The following is a 14063-nucleotide window of genomic DNA, read 5'->3' as shown; positions in this document are numbered from 1 at the left end:
ATCAATTACAGAAGGTGTATTAGTGTAGTTTTGTAAATAGGATCCATCTCCAGGACTTGGGGTATCTAATGGCAAAATCCCAAAACTTGGGGTTAATGGACTAACAGATGCTGGTCCTCCTAATAATAAACTTCGACCAGTTTTTGGTTTATTTTGAACCTGTTTAGATGATATGGAGTTCCTGTTCCAAGTGGGACAGTATCAGGTGAAATTACAGCTGAATCAATAGACACTGGGGAATCTGTATTCAAGGAGTACTTTGAATTGGAAGATTCTAAATTCAATCTGTTTAATTCATTTGTGTCCTGGGGTGTTTCCGTAAGAACGGCCTCAGCCTGTCTGTGACATAAACTATGATTAGGTACTTGTGTTGTGCAAGAGTTGGGCAGACAGTTGCTAAAGTTCTGTAAAGATATGAATTTAACTGTTTGGTCAGGATCTGGCTTTTCACCTATTTCACATAATGATTCAAAGGGATGCCAGAGGAAAGGCTTTAAACTAAGGCTCTTTTGGTAACACTCTGATCCTTTGGCAAGCCGATCTGTCTTGCAATATACATGTCCCAACAATGGAAAGGGAAAGCAAGCTGAATCACCAAACTCAATAACAATGCCATCATGGCTTTCCTGCCTATTAAACACTCCACCCGATAAGATTTGTTCCCCTTCTGCAAACTTGCTGACATCAAAACAACATTTTGCAAGCAGGTATTTGCATTGCGGTGTAGGACAACTGTGTCCTTTCAAGAGTCTATATGCTTTATAGGCCTTTCCTGGGTGGTAATAACAGGTCCCCAGTAAACCAAGGGTTCTTCTGAGTGTACTTCTGCATAAAGACTTTCTGCGAGGAGAACGGCATATCGGTAAGCATAGTGGTTTAGTGCTTGCCATATAGCAGCCTGGACGGGTTCCTGCAGCACCATCATCCTCCAGGCTCAGGCCCACTTTCTGCAGTGCCTCAGGCACCCCCCACCCCCCCACCCCCCTCCGCCCCACAGCAGCTCCAGCCCTGCCAGCCTCGGCTCCTTTAAACTCAACAGTTACCGGGGGATGGGGGAGGCCGAGCCAGAATGACTTCTTTACCCTGCCAACTCTGGAAAGCCTGGCCCCTTGTGATCCATTTCAAAGCGAGAGTCACCTCGTGTTTGGAAAACAGATTCGCTCCCAAGTTCAGTGGAGGGATGTGGCATGTAGGACGAAGGACTCTCTTCCTTCTGATTCGGCTTGCACAGCGGGGCCTAGGGCTGGAGCTCTCTCTGTGCGGACCGCTGACTCCCTCTACCTTGGTTCCATCAGCCCCACCCTGGAACACAGGCCTTGGCAGATTCTGGCGCTTCCTGGCCCTTAAGTCGCTGTCAGAAACCCCATCTTGTGCTCAGATGCCCCGAATGACCGTGGCTCACGCCTCTCTGGAAACATTTGAAATCTCTCCTCTACGCGTGGCCACCTAAAACCACAGGAGCTCGGGACACACGTGCTTTCAGGAGAGAATGCTGAGAGTCTCTTACCGACTCTCTCTTGACTTGAGTTCTTCATGGGTGTGTGGTTAAGAAGTAGTGACACTAGATGTACTAACTCAGGCCGGGTGCTGGTGGCTCACGCCTGTAACCCCAACACTTTGGGAGGCCGAGGACGTAGGGTCCCTTGAGGAATCGCCTAACCCTGGGGAGGCTGAGGCTGCAGTGAGTGAGCCATAATGGTGTCACTGCACTCCAGTCTGGGCGAAAGACAGAGTGAGGCACTGTCGCAGGCAGGCAGGCAGGCAGGCAGGCAGGCAGGCAGGCAGGCAGGCAGGCAACAGCTGTATTGTGTTCTTCTCAGGGCAGGAAGCACAAATAACAGAATACAGCCCTTAATTTTTTTTTTTTTTGGGGGGGGACGGAGTTTCACTCTTGTTGCCCATGCTGGAGTGCAATGGCACCATCTCGGTTCACCACAACCTCCACCTCCCGTGTTCAAGCAATTCTCCTGCCTCAGTCTCCTGAGTAGCTGGGATTACAGGCATGGGCCACCACACCCAGCTAATTTTGTATTGTTAGTAGAGACGGCATTCCTCCATGTGGGTCAGACTGGTCTCGAACTGGCCACCTCAGGTGATCTGCCCACCTTGGCCTCCCAAAGTGGTGGGATGACAGGCGTGAGCCATTGCACCGGGCCAGCTACTTTTTTTTTTTTAATTTTCAATTTTAATCCATTTATTATCATTATTATTATTCTTTTTTGAGATGGAGTCTCGCTCTGTTGCCCAGACTGGAATGAAGTGGCATGATGTCGGCTCACTGCAAGATCTGCCTCCCGGGTTCACACCATTCTCCTGTCTCAGCGTCCCAAGTAGCTGGGACTACAGGCGCCCGCCACCGTGCCTGGCTAATTTTTTTGTATTTTGAGTAGAGACGGGGTTTCACTGTGGTAGCCAGGATGGTCTCGATCTCCTGACCCCCGTGATCTGCTCGCCTCGGCCTCCCAAAGTGCTGGGATTACAGGCGTGAGCCACCGCGCCTGGCCTATTTATCTATTTATTAACTTTGAGTCCAGGTTATAAAACCAGTTAGTTTTTGTATTTTTTTAGAGACTAGGTTTCACCATGTTGCCAAGGCTTGGATCGAGGGATCCACCTTCCCTCGCCTCCCAAAGTGCGGGTATGACAGGCGTGAGCCTACCGCGCCCGGCTCCCTCCCTTACCCTCCCCAGCTTATCCCTCAGGTTCCTAGCAGTGGTGTGTCGTTCCCACCCCCAGCGCCCCCTCCTCCAGTCGCCGCCGCGGTGTCTGCGAGTGTGTCCTGAGGGAGCTCGTTGGTGTGGGGGTCCAGGCGGTTGAGTGAGACGCGCCCCTCCCACGCTGGGAAGGGCGCCGCCTGGTCTGGCGAACGCAGGTCCCATGCTTCCCTCTGGCGGGTGCGCACTGGCAGTGTGAGCAATCGCGGTGGGCTCGGGCAGATGTCGCGTGCGCCGGCCGGCCGCCGAGGGGCTACCGTTCTGCCTCCGACCGGTTGTGTGTGGGTTTACTTGGAGGTGCTTTGCCTGGGAGAAAGGAGGCGGGTGGACGGGGAGGAGGGGGGAGGCCCTTGGGGGATTGCGCGCATGCGCACTGGCCAGGACCCCCCCGCCCAGACCGCGAAGGTTTAAGGTTGCCGCACCGTACCGCAGGCCCCCTCCCTTCCCCAGGCGTCCCTGAGCGCCTCTGCAGGCCCGACGAGGGGCGACTGGCGGGTGGGGAGTGTGACACACCCTCAGTGAGAAAGCCTTCTCTAGCGATCCGAGAGGTGTGCCTTTGGAGTACCGGATCCCCCGGCCTGCCACCTCTCTCTGCGTTATGGTAGCGCTGCCATAGCGACTCGCTTGCAGAGGACACTCCTCCGCTTCCCCTCGATGAGGTGAGGGGGGAGAGCGAGGGTTCCGCCGGCCTCCGCGGTGGGGGCCGAGGGTGGCTCGTCGCCTACTGTGTGGCCCGCGCCTCCCCCTTGGGTGTCAGGGAAGGATCCCGCCAGGCCGGGCCGGAGTCCTAACGGTTAGGAGGCTGCGCGAGCGGTAGGTGTGCCCGGCGTTCCGTCCGGCGCGTGACCCACTCCGGTGTGAGCCGGCTCTCCGTCTGCTCACCTGCGGAGCAGTGAGCGGTGCGGACAACCGCGTTTGCGTGGCACGGGGTTGGGCCTCCTGGCCCTGGGAAGCATCCCCCGGGGTGTGCGCCGGTCTCCCGGAGCTTGACCGGGTCAGAGGATGGATGAGAAACGAGCAACGTGGCCCTGGAGTTGGGTTTGTGGCTGAGGTCGCTTCGGAATCCCGATGGCGGAACCCAGGGCTCGTGAGGCAGGGCTCGTGAGGCGGGTCTCGGTGGGTGTCGAGAGCCCTCTGGCGTCCTAGGCGGGGCGCCGCGGGACCTCCCTCGTGTCTGTGGCGGTGGGATCCCGTGGCCGTGTTTTCCTGGTGGCCTGGCCGTGCCTGAGGTTTCTCCCCGAGCCGCCCCTCTGTGGGATCCCGGGTGCCCTTGCCTTCGCAGTCCCTGGCCTTTCCTGTCTGTGCCCCCCTCCCCGCCCGCGGATCCTCTCTCCCCGAGTGGCTCACCGGCTTACGCTGTGGTGGCCTCGTCGGGGACCAAACCAGACTCCACCTTGTGGGGCGCCGCCGCTGACCACTGGTTGGCCCGTTGTCCGTGTCCCCCGGTGCGCGCCTTCGGGACCAGGTCGGCGGCGCCCCACGTGGGCTGGTGGGCACCCTGAGGGTTTGGGGTCGGCCTGCAGCGCGTGCGGGGAAGAGGGTTCTGGAGGTTGGCCGCGACGGTGGCGGCCGTGGGGGAGCCGCGGGCCTGCCGAAGGCGCGGGGCCACCTTCGTGCTCGGAGACCACTGGCGGTGAGGCCCCGGGCACCGCCGTCCACCTCTCGTTCGCTGCCCGAACGTCGGGGGCGCCCCGCACCGGCTGTGCACGCGTGGCCGCCAGTCCCTCGCGGCTGCCGGGCATGGGTCGGGAAGTTCGCCTCCTCGCACGCGGGCTTGAAGTGTCGGGGGTGGTGAGCCCGTCGGGGGGTGGATGGGGTGTCCGGTTCGCCGCCCTACCACACCCCTCCCACCACCCTGCGCTGGCTCCCTCCCTCCTAAATGCTCCGTCTCCCGCCCTGCCGCGCCCATCCTCGCGTCGCCGGACCCATCCTCGCGAGGCACCGGCCTGGGGGCCTCCCCGCGCTCTACCTAGCTGGTTGATCCTGCCAGTAGCAAATGCTTGTCTCAAAGATTAAGCCATGCATGTCTAAGTAGGCACGGCTGGTACAGTGAAACTGCTAATGGCTCATTAAATAAGTTATGGTTCCTTTGGTCGCTGCCTCCTCTTCTACTTGGATAACTGTGGTAATTCTAGAGCTAATACATGCCGATGGGCGCTGACCTCCTTTGCGGGGGGATGCGTGCATTTATCAGATCAAACCAACCAGGTCAGCCCATCTTCTGGCCCTGGCCGGGGTGGGGGGGCGGGGCGTGCCGGGGGCTTTGGTGACTCTAGATAACCTCCGGCTGATCTCACGCCCCCCGTGGCAGTGACGACCCATTTGAATGTTTGCCCCATCAACTTTCGATGGTAGTCGCCGTGCCTACCATGGTGACCACGGGTGACGGGGAATCAGGGTTCGATTCTGGAGAGGGAGCCTGAGAAACGGCTACCACATCCAAGGAAGGCAGCAGGCCCGCAAATTACCCACTCCCGACCTGGGGAGCTAGTGATGAAAAATAACAATACAGGACTCTTTCGAGGCCCTGTAATTGGAATGAGTCCACTTTAAATCCTTTAATGAGGATCCATTGGAGGGCAAGTCTGGTGCCAGCAGCCTCACTAATTCCAGCTCAGATAGCATATATTAAAATTGCTGCAGTTAAAAAGCTCCTAGTTGGATCTTGGGAGTGAGAGGGCGGGCGAGCCATCGCCCATCCCCGCCCCTTGCCTCTGGGCGCCCCCTTGATGCTCTTAGCTGGGTGTCCCGCGGGCCAGAAGCGTTTACTTTGAAAAAGTTAGAGTATTCAGGCCAGGCGCGGTGGCTCAAGCCTGTAATCCCAGCACTTTGGGAGGCTGAGGCAGGCGGATCACGTGGTCAGGAGATCGAGACCATCCTGGCTAACACAGTGAAACCCGGTCTCTACTAAAAATACAAAAAAAATTAGCGGGGGGAGGTGGCGGGCGCCTGGAGTCCCAGCTACTTGGGAGGCTGAGGCAGAAGAATGGCGTGAACCCTGGGGGGCGGAGCCTGCAGTGAGCCGAGATCGCGCCACTGCACTCCAGCCTGGGCGACAGCAAGACTCCGTCTCAAAAAAAAAAAAAAAAGAAGAAGAAAAAATTAGAGTATTCAAAGCAGGCCCGAGCTGCCTGGATACCGCAGCTAGGAATAATGGAATAGGACCGCAGTTCTATTTTGTTGGTTTTTGGAAATGAGGGCATAATTAAGAGGGATGGCTGGGGGCATTTGTATTGTGCCACTAGAGGTGAAATTCTTGGACTGGCACAGGACGGACCAGAGTGAAAGCATTTGCTAAGAATGTTTTTATTAATCAAGAACGAAAGTCGGAGGTTCGAAGATGATCAGATACCATCACAGTTCCGACCGTAAATGAAGCCGACTGGCAATGTGGCAATGTTATTCCCATGACCTGCTGGGCAGCTTCCAAGAAGCCAAAGTCTTTGGATTTTTGGGTTCCGGGAGGAGTATGTTTGCAAAGCTGAAACTTAAAGGAATTGATGGAAGGGCACCACAAGGAGTGGTGAGTGCGGCTCAATTTGACTCAACATGGGAAAACTCACCCAGCCCATGGGTGATGGTGCATGGCCTTAGTTGGTGGAGTGATTTGTCTGGTTAATTCCGATAACGAACGAGACTCTGGCATGCTAACTAGTTATGTGACCCCTGAGCAGTCGGCATCCCCCAGCTTCTTAGAGGGACAAGTGGCATTCAGCCACCCGAGATTGAGCAATAACAGGTCTGTGATGCCCTTAGATGTCCAGGGCTGCATGCGCGCTACACTGACTGGCTCAGCGTGTGCCTACCCTACGTGGCAGACACGGGTAACCGGTTGAACCCCATTTGTGATGGGGATCGGGGATTGCAATTATTTCTCATGAATGAGGAATTCCCAGTAAGTGCGGGTCATAAGCTTGAGTGAAGTCCCTGCCCTTTGTACACATCGCCCATCGCTACTACTGATTGGATGGTTTAGTGAGGCCCTCGGATTGGCCCTGTGGGGTCAGTCCACGGCCCTGGCAGAGCTCTCAGAAGACAGTTGAACTTGACTATCTAGTGGGACTAAAAGTAGTAACAGAAGTTTCCGTAGGTGAGGCCAGGCACGGTGGCTCACGCTTGTAATCCCAGCACTTTGGGAGGCCGAGGCGGGCAGATCACGAGGTCAGGAGATCCAGGCCACGGTGAAACCCTGTCTCTACTAAAAATACAAAAAAAATTAGCCAGGCGTGGTGGTGGGCGCCTGTAGTCCCAGCTACTCGGAGAGACTGAGGCAGGAGAATGGCGTGAACCTGGGAGGCGGAACTTGCAGTGAGCCGAGATCGCACCACTGCACTCCAGCCTGGGTGACAGAGCAAGAGTCCGTCTCAAAAAAAAAAAAAAAAGTTTCCATAGGCGAACCTGTGGCATGATCATTAACGGAGAAGAGCGAAGCCGGGGTGGCGTGGCCTCGTCCTTCCTCCTTGGCCGACGTGTTCCTCCTGTGGCGCATGCGTGGGCGGGGTCGTGCCTTTTGTTTGTTGCACGGCCCTGCTGGCCTGAGAGCCGAGAGAGAGAGGAGGGAGAGAGAGAGACATGCTTGCGCAGACGAAAGCGTGTGTGCATGTCATGGGGTGGGCTGGATGGCTTGCTGGCCTGGTGAACAGCAAGGTGTGGTCCCCTGCCTTGGCCCCAACGTGTGTGTCGGTGGGTGCGGGGGTGGTTCTCGATGTCACGGCAGAGTGGGGATCTTGGTGCAAGCTGGGGACGTCTTCCCCCCCTGTCCCGCCGGCTCCGCCCCATCCCGCTGCCTCTGGTCGGGGCCGGCCAGATTGCCATCGCTGCCACTGCCGCCATCGTCGCCTCTGCCACACTGTGCCACCTGGCCTGGCCCCGCCCACTTGCTCTCCCCAGCCTTCCCGCTAGGGCATCTCGAGGGTCGGGGGCGGGACACCTGTCCCCCCTCCTCGTCCACCCCCACCATCCAGGTACCTAGCACGTTCTGGTGCAGAGGTTTAAGGACCCCTTGGGAGGTCGCCCATCTCTCCGTGGGTCGGGTGCGTTGGGCCCGTGGGGGAGTCCTTTCGGGTGGGGCCTGGCCCCTCCCTCGCCTCCCCCGCGGACTCCACCCACCCGGCCGTACGGGGCCACGCTGCACTAGCATGTCACCGCTGACGCCGTTGGGGGCTTTACCCGACTGCTGTCATGCCATCGCGCGCATGCCGCGTGTGTGGCATGTGCCCTGTGCCATGGGGGCGGTAACCCCCGGGCGCCCGGGGGTGGTGTCTGCGTTTGCCCCCCGTGGTCAGCACCACCTCCCTGTGTTGTGAAACCTTCCGACCCCTCTCTGGAGTCTAGTCCCGTTGCTGTCTGACTGGCCGGCCTGAGGTAACCCCTCTGGGGGACGTGCTGTGCCAGGAGGGCCTCCCAGTGTTGGGAGCACCCTCGCCAAATCGACCTTGTATGACTTTTAGTGGTGGATTACTCAGCTCCTGTGTCAATGAAGAATGCAGCTACCTGTGAGAATTAATGTGAATTGCAGGACACATTGATCATCGACCCTTCCAACGCACTTGCAGCCCGAGTTCCTCCCAGGGCTATGCCTGTCTGAGCATCGCTTGCCGATCAATAGCCCCTGAGGGTGCCTCTGGGCTCCTCAGGGTGCATGGCTGGGGGTTCCCTGGCAGGGCCCGCCAGGGCCCTCTGTCCCCTCAAGTGCAGACGGGAGACGTCCACCCTCCTCTTCTGCCATGCCCGCCCCTTCCCCCTCCACCCGCAGGCCCTGTGTGGTCATGCATTGGGTGGTGTGGGGAAGAGGGCCTCCCGGCTGTGAGGAAGAGAGAGAAGGTGGCGCCGCCACCCACAAAAACAGAGAGGGAAGAGAGCCAGCTGGGTCCGAGTTCCTGTGGCCACCACCGCAGTCCGGGTTCCTCCCTCGGGGGCTCCCTCAGGGGTTCCCTCGTGCCTCACACAGCTTGTGGTGCAGGGTTCATTGGCCCTGGTGGGGTGGAAGGCCCCGTGCCATCGTCATCATCACGCGTCGTCGATGGTGGGGGCTTGTTGGCGGGGGAGGAAGGCAAGTAGGAAGGGTCCACTGGGGAGAGGGTGGGTGAGTGTGTCCCGGTCACCGTGGTTCACCTTCCGCCCCTGGTGGCGGCCCAACGTCCGGCCAACCACGGCTCCAGTGCCCCTCCTTCCCAACACCCCTCCGAGGCACCGTCCTCCTCACCCGCCCGCCCCCCGCCCGCCCGGCTCGCATCGCGGCATGTCCGGGGCCGGAAGCCCACCCCACGGCCCGTCTGGCAGCACTTGTTGCCACGGTCCTGGGGTTCACATGCCCCTGTCAGTGACCCGCTGGATGCTGCAGTGTCGTCCGCCATCACTCGCCCACCTCTGGCTCGCAGCGGCATGGTGCCTGGGGCCCCCTCTGGGGCTTCCATGTCGGGGCAGGGTGGTGCTGCTGCGTCCTTGGACCCATCCCCCACCTCCATTTAGTACGTAGGCAATCCCATGTAACTTAGCAAAGCTAGCAAGTCCCTAGACATGGCACAGACACTGTAGGGGCGGCCTCCCAGTAGCATCGTTAACATCAATTGTAATTGGTAGGCAATCAGTTTCACATTGCATTATCTGAGTTATACAAATGTGTAAAAAAAATACAGTTTTAATAAAAGGGAGTAAAGCCTAATATGAGTAATATTCACAATCTCTAGTTGGAAGAGGTAGTGTTTTCTCAGAAATGATGCATTCCTGGAGCAAGGTCATTTTGTGTTTGTTTTGTTAAATATCTATTTCCATTTTGACAAGCCACTGGAAAAGCCCAGCTTCACAAGGACTCTCCGTGAGAATGATCACACAAAAGAACACCCATAACACAAAATCAAAACAAGGGTGGTCCGGGATTCACATTAAAGACTCATTACCAAGTTTTCCTAGAAGAGATAAAGAACACAAAGTTACTTTTATGTGATGGAAAACAGAGAGAAAGAGTAAATGGAACAATAAGTGTTAGGAAACAACAGTGAAAACCAAGCTGTGGAAAAAAATGAATGGAATTGTTTTGTTTCGTATTGATTTCCTATCCTGATATCAGAAAGTATGAGAAAGAACAAAGCACATTTTTTGAGACAAATAGAACATAAAACAAATGAATGTTAAAGACTATTTTACCGTGCTAACAAAACAATCTGTGACTTGTTTCTTCCCTTTACAAATACGATTTTGTACAATTACATTTATATAAATTATTGAAATTAAATTGTAAAGATGGAGAACAGACTATGGGGTTGCCAAGGGGAAGGGGTGGAGGAAAACGTGTCAGAGTGTTCGCAAAGATCACAAGTTGGAGCCTGGTGGTGAAGCTACCATTCTGTATCTTGACTATCAAAGTGGTAGTTACAGAGATCTACACCACATAAAAATGCACAGAACATATGCACACACATACACACATGCAAAAATGAATGCATACAAAACGGTTGTGATCTGAGTAAGCTTTCTGAATTGTACCTATGTCAGTTTCCAGGTTTTGATAATGCTCTATGGCTAAGTGAGATGTCACCACTGGAATTAGTGAAGAGTACCTAAGACATCCCTGTATCTTTTGCAACTTCCTGTGAATCTATAATTATTTCAAAAGAAACTTGAAAGTCGTAGCAGGCTTTCACTTTAAAGAGGAAAACAACTGAAGATTAATGAAATTGTTGAAGAACATCAAATACTCAACAGTCTGTATGAGAGCTGTATTCTATCCACTCACAGCACAGCTGTCATTTAGGCTTTTCCTGACGTGCCCTGGAGGACCTGAGCTCCTCTTGGATTGCCAAGGCTGATAGTGTTTATTTATTACTAACTTTGTACTGGACCCCCCAAAAATGAAAAGTGATTGAATAATCATTTATAATGACAACTAGTACTTTTACTTATAAAGAGACAATAGTGGTAACGAATTTAAATATTTAGGGTAAAGAATAGGATCTTTGTAAGACAATACTGGCAAAATTTAAAAAAAAAAAAATAAGGAATCAGAAACATAAGTAGTTCAGTATTGTGAAACAATTCTGGATCTGAGAAGCAAAAGAACAGAGATTGTATTGCGTTTCTGCCCCAAACCTGATTAATCACCTTAGGTGTGTTGTGTTTCTGTGCCAAAGCTACTGAATCACCTTAGGCAATGCATGCCCTTTCCCTGAATCTGTTTTCTTTTCTACAAAATAAAGTGACTAGATCATCTACAAGGTCCCCCAAATATTCACACTTTAGGCTGTACATGAACTTCAGTTGAATTCCTAATTTCAGTGTGGATAATACACGTGTGCTGCACCACAAGCAGTGTGTCTAAATGCTGATATTGGTCCTAAAACGAATTATGAGCAGTTTGGAAATTCTGTTGTAGAATCTGCAAAGGGATGTTTGTGAGTGCTTTGAGGCCATGGTGAAAAAGGAAATACCTTCACATAAAAACTATAAAAAAGATTTCTAAGAAACTGCTTTGTGATGTGTGCATTCATCTCACAGAGTTAAACGTTTCATTCCTTTGATCAGTCTGGAAACTCTGTTCTTGTAAAATCTGCAAAGTGATATTTGTGAATGATTTGAGGCCTATGGTGAAAAAGGAAGTATCTTCACATAAAAACTACACAGAAGCTTTCTGAGAAGCTTCTTTGTGACGTGTGCATTCATCTCACAGAGTTAAACCATTCTTTTGATTGAACAGTTTGGAAATAGTGTTTTTGTAGAATCTGCAGAGGGATATTTGTGAGCGCTTTGAGGCCTACAGTGAAAAACGAAATATCTTCACATAAAAACTAGACAGAAGGTTTATGAGAAACTGCTTTGGGATGTGTGTGTTCATCTCACAGCGGTAAATGTTTCTTTTCATTGAGCAGATTGGAAACTCTGTTCTGGTAGGATCCGCAAAGGGACATTTGTGAGCAGTTTGAGGACTATGGTGAAAAAGGAAATATCGCATAAAAACTTGACAGAAGTTTCTGAGAAACTTCCTGGTTATGTGTGCATTCATCTCACAGAGTTGAACCATTCTTTTGATTGAGCAGTTTGGAAACAGTACTTTTGTAGAATGCGCAAAGGAATATTTGTGAGCGCTTGGAGGCTAATGGTGAAAAAGGAAATATCGTCACACTAAAACTAGACAGAAGCTTTCTGAGAAACTTTTTTGTGATGTGTGCATTCATCTCACAGAGTTGAACCATTCTTTTGATTGAGCAGTTTGGTAACAGTCCTTTTGTAAAATCTGCAAAGGGATATTTGTGAGCGCTTTGAAGCCTATGGTGAAAAAGGAAATATCTTCACATAAAAACTAGAAAGAAGGATTCTGAGAAACTACCTTGTGATGTGTGAATTCATCTCACAGAGTTAAAACTTTCTATTGATTGAGCATTTTGGAAACAGTATTTTTGTAGAATCTGCAAAGGGATATTTGTGAGCACTTTGAAGCCTGTGGTGAAAAAGGAAATACTTCACACGAAAACTAGACAGAAGCTTTCTGAGACACTTCTTTGTGATGTGTGCACTCATCTCACAGAATTGAACCATTCTTTTGATTGAGCAGTTTGGAAAAAGTCTTTTTGTAGAGTCTGCAAAGGGATATTTGTGGGCACTTTGAGGCCTATGGGGAAAAAGGAAATATATTCACATAAAAACTAGACAGAAGGTTTCTGAGAAACTGCTTTGTAATGTGTGCATTCATCACACAGAGGTAAACATTTCTTTTCTCTGAGCAGATAGGAAATTCTTTTCCTGTGGAATCTGCAAAGGGATATTTGTGAGCACTTTGAGGCCTATGGTGAAAAAGGAAATATCTTCTTTTTTTTATTATTATACTTTAGGTTTTAGGGTACATGTGCACAATGTGCAGGTTTGTTACATATGTATCCATGTGCCATGTTGGTTTGCTGCACCCATTAACTCGTCATTTAGCATTAGGTATATCTCTTAATGCTGTCCCTCCCCCCTTCCCCCACCCCACAACAGTCCCCAGAGTGTGACGTTCCCCTTCCTGTGTCCATGAGTTCTCATTGTTCAATTCCCACCTATGAGTGAGAACATGCGGGGTTTGGTTTTTTGTCCTTGCGATAGTTTACTGAGAATGATGGTTTCCAGTTTCTTCCATGTCCCTGCAAAGGACATGAACTCATCATTTTTTATGGCTGCATAGTATTCCATGGTGTATATGTGCCACATTTTCTTAATCCAGTCTATCGTTGTTGGACATTTGGGTTGGTTCCAACTCTTTGCTATTGTGAATAGTGCCGCAATAAACATACGTGTGCATGTGTCTTTATAGCAGCATGATTTATAGTCCTTTGGGTATATACCCAGTAATGGGATGACTGAGTCAAATGGTATATCTAGTTCTAGATCCCTGAGGAATCACCACACTGACTTCCACAATGGTTGAACTAGATTACAGTCCCACCAACAGTGTAAAAGTGTTCCTATTTCTCCACATCCTCTCCAGCACCTGTTGTTTCCTGACTTTTTAATGATGGCCATTCTAACTGGTGTGAGATGGTATCTCATTGTGGTTTTGATTTGCATTTCTCTGATGGCCAGTGATGATGAGCATTTTTCATGTGTTTTTTGGCTGCATAAATGTCTTCTTTTGAGAAGTGTCTGTTCATGTCCTTTGCCCACTTTTTGATGGGGTTGTTTCTTTTTTTCTTGTAAATTTGTTTGAGTTCATTGTAGATTCTGGATATCAGCCCTTTGTCAGATGAGTAGGTTGCAAAAATTTTCTTGCATTCTGCAGGTTGCCTGTTCACTCTGATGGTAGTTTCTTTTGCTGTGCAGAAGCTCTTTAGTTTAATTAGATCCCATTTGTCAATTTTGGCTTTTGTTGCCATTGCTTTTGGTGTTTTAGACATGAAGTCGTTCCCCACCCCTATGTACTGAATGATATTGCCTATGTTTTCTTCTAGGGTTTTTATGGTTTTAGGTTTAACATGTAACTCTTTAATCCGTCTTGAATTAATTTTTGTATAAGGTGTAAAGAAGGGATCCAGTTTCAGCTTTCTACATATTGCTAGCCAGTTTTCCCAGCACCATTTATTAAATAGGGAATCCTTTCCCCATTGCTTGTTTTTGTCAGGTTTTTCAAAGATCAGATAGTTATAGATATGCGGCATTATTTCTGGGGGCCCTGTTCTGTTCCATTGATCAATGTCTCTGTTGTGGTACCAGTACCATGCTGTTTTGCTTACTGTAGCCTTGTAGTATAGTTTGAAGTCAGGTAGCGTGATGCCCCCAGCTTTGTTCTTTTGGCTTAGGATTGACTTGGTGATGCGGGATCTTTTTGGTTCCATATAAACTTTAAAGTAGTTTTTTCCAATTCTGTGAAGAAAGTCATTGGTA

The 14063-nt window shown here is 51.4% G+C and overlaps 1 non-coding gene and 2 pseudogenes across 1 annotated transcript; 1 reads left to right on the top strand and 2 right to left on the bottom strand.

Annotated features, from left to right (window-relative positions):
- The window catches only part of LOC100579835, a 10083-nt pseudogene extending 9158 nt beyond the window's left edge, over nucleotides 1-925 (bottom strand).
- Nucleotides 926-1374: 449 nt separating this feature from the next.
- On the bottom strand, nucleotides 1375-4623 carry LOC101178132 (annotated as a pseudogene).
- Nucleotides 4624-8155: 3532 nt separating this feature from the next.
- Nucleotides 8156-8307, top strand: LOC115835339. The gene has a single exon (XR_004030324.1). It is a non-coding gene; the product is annotated as a 5.8S ribosomal RNA (ribosomal RNA).
- The last annotated feature ends 5756 nt before the right edge of the window (nucleotides 8308-14063 follow it).

The sequence above is a fragment of the Nomascus leucogenys genome, chromosome 5 (genome assembly GCF_006542625.1).
Source record: "Nomascus leucogenys isolate Asia chromosome 5, Asia_NLE_v1, whole genome shotgun sequence".
In the NCBI taxonomy this organism is placed as follows: Eukaryota; Metazoa; Chordata; class Mammalia; order Primates; family Hylobatidae; genus Nomascus; species Nomascus leucogenys.
The sequence above is the reverse complement of the archived record's forward strand: the minus strand, read 5'-3'. Positions and strand labels throughout refer to the sequence as shown.